General features: G+C 34.1%; 1 pseudogene; it reads right to left on the reverse strand.

The window, feature by feature from the left end:
- Window positions 1–713: 713 nt before the first annotated feature.
- On the reverse strand, window positions 714–2,522 carry LOC118803083 (annotated as a pseudogene).
- Window positions 2,523–2,908: the final 386 nt, after the last annotated feature.

The following is a 2,908-nucleotide window of genomic DNA, read 5'->3' on the forward strand; positions in this document are numbered from 1 at the left end:
ACCCTGCAGCCACACCGGCTCTTAGTGGATAAGACTGGTTACTCCTGAAGTAGAGGATGAGTACAATTATGTAATATCGTGGAGCTCATGTAATATTGTATGTAGACTGTACAATTATGTAATATTCTTGCTCTTGCTACTGTATTGTTTCAGAAGTAACCTTGTTATGATCAATATGATTGTTTTATTCCAAACACACTGACCACTTTCTGTTTGTCCATGTAGTGAAAATAGTCTCATTTAAAATATTCCATTTTATTGACATTCCTTTTTTATTAATAATGTGTAAAATAAGTACAAAAGAAAAGAAAAACTCACACAGGCAATAATACATACATGCTCAATGAACAAAAAAGGCTGCACTGTATTATATCTTCATATTAGATGAGTTAGTTCGAGCACGCATGACTGACTTCACTTACAGAAATTCTGTAAAATAATGTCTAGTTATACTTTGTTTGTTGTGATTTGATAGATAAACATAATTGATTTCTGTTTAAAAGATTCAGTGAAATGAAATCTTTCTTGAAATTAAGACACTGTCAAATAATTAAAATAACATCAAACACAATCAACCAGAAAATGATCGCAGTTACATTGACTATCGTACTTTAACCTGTGTATAAATATCTTGACTCTCCTTGACTCTGGGTGCTCTGGAAGGAGGTTTCTGTGCAAATTTCACAGTCGCACAGTTCAAGACATCTGTATCCTCAACCTGACACAGAACAAGAGTCATTACAAACCAGCAGAGCTCAGAATAGAAGTAGCATAAAATGGACGATGTTTAATACACTGTAGGCTATAATAAAGGAGTATTTGTATATGAACAGTTTACCTCATGTTTTGAGTTTCCTTGGTGACCACTGACAGAACCTTTAGATAAAAAAATAATTTATGCAGTTATTTTTAAATGTTGTTATGGTTTTTGCATATTTAGTACTGTGTAAAAGTTTTTGACACCAGAAAAAAAAAATTAAAATCTATTTATTTGCACATTATACATTTTTTATAAGTAACAGTAATACAGTTAGAAGTGAGTCTATGTTTGTCAATATTTTTAACACTTAACAGCAATATAAACGTTAAAGCTGACCTCTTTGTTTTTTTTTTTTACATAACAGTCAGAGCCATAATCACAATAATGGATATCACGATGGACGTAATCAAGGCAGCAACAATCCAGACGTTATTTTCTGAAACAAATACATTAAAGACAGTTCAGTACAGATCATATATTGTTAGATAGAAGTTTCAAGAGTCTATTAAACTATGTAAATTGTAAATATTCCGTGAAATTAACTTACAGAAGCTTCATTTACCTTTTCCAGTAGATTCAGCTTCATGTTCACATTCAGCCACAGCACAGTAGTGAGTTCCAGCATCAGAGAGGCTGAGGTTTCTCTTGGGGAGTTTGTAGACACAGCTCTGTGTAGGAGAATCAGTCTCAGAGCTTTTCTCACACTCATCTCTGGTGTGTGGATGAATGTAGATGATTCCTGGATGAGATTCTCCTGATCCATGTCTGATCCAGTACACACTGTGTTCTCCTGAACAGCTCAGAGTAACTGCTTGTACTGAACACTGGAGTTTAACAGGTTCTTTATTCTTGATAGCAGATTCAGGTGGAGGATGATGGTCAGTCTTCTCATCTTTAAAATAGATCAGTAAATGTAGAAGGTAAAGAGAAATAATGCCAATATCAATAAACAGTACAAAACAACAACAACTACAATTACAGCAAATGTGTGCACACAGTTACCTGCAAACAGCAAAAGGGTTCCAGATATAAACTCTAAAGCAGCTGATTTTCCTTTTCCACAGAAATATATTCCGATATCTTCTTCTTTGACTCCATTAATGCTGAGATCAAATGTCTCTTTATTCACAGTGAAGCGGCTGTTTTCAAATACTTGACCAAATCTGTGCTTTACTTCTGTTTTAGATTCTTTAGATTCAATCAGAAATGTTCTCACAATTTACTGAGGCAGTTTTCCTAAACTCTGTTTATACCAAACTAAATCATCTTTGTCTGTTTTTTGGTCACATTTTACCGTCACTTCATCTCCCCGCCTCACTGTTTGTACTTGAAGATCAACGATGTCAGACGTTTTCACTGGAGAGACAAAAAAAAACTTTTAATAAACCAGTTATTTATAGTATCATGCAAAGGTTTGTTGTCCCTGATCAAAATACATGTTTTAATGCACACATTTTAATGCATGGTCACTGTTTATTTGCTAAATTTTAGCGTACTGAAAAAGAAATTAACACATATGTTTCATGTTTGCTTATGCCGAAGTTATGGCACATTTAGTATTTCATGTTTTTTTTTCAATATATTAATATATTTTCATTTACATAAGCAACAAAACGTGTAATTTGACTGGAGGTGTTCAAACTTTTACATACGACTGTACATGTAGCAGCTTGATAACATGTTAGTGATATAAACATATTAACCATTCAAAACATCACTTACCAGTTACAAAGAGGCAAAGAGTGAAAAGTAATCCGATCATTGTTGCTGTTTAGACAGAGAGACAGTGAGAGCTAATGTTCTGATCTCTTATCTGTTCAGTAGTAAAAGAGGCCTCATGTGTGACCTGAATGGACGTTTTAGAGCTGTGAGCTGTTTTGATTGGTCTGATAGTTTTGAGGAAATATTACGTGGCGAGTGCTATTTCAGACCAGAAATAGTTTAACAGCTGATGGAAACAGCTTTGCTATTTAAAGAATGAAAGTGAGGTTAAAGAGAATGAAGCAGAAAAGCCTTTTCTTATTTGAGTCTGTGATGATTCTGTATCTGATTAGAATGTTATATAGATTTATGGTGGGGGGTGGGGTTCGATACTACTTGTGAGTCTTACCTTGTCCCGTTCTTTTTGAAAGCTTTCTGAAAGAAGGA

The sequence above is a fragment of the Colossoma macropomum genome, unplaced genomic scaffold (assembly GCF_904425465.1).
Source record: "Colossoma macropomum unplaced genomic scaffold, Colossoma_macropomum, whole genome shotgun sequence".
Classification (NCBI taxonomy): domain Eukaryota; kingdom Metazoa; phylum Chordata; class Actinopteri; order Characiformes; family Serrasalmidae; genus Colossoma; species Colossoma macropomum.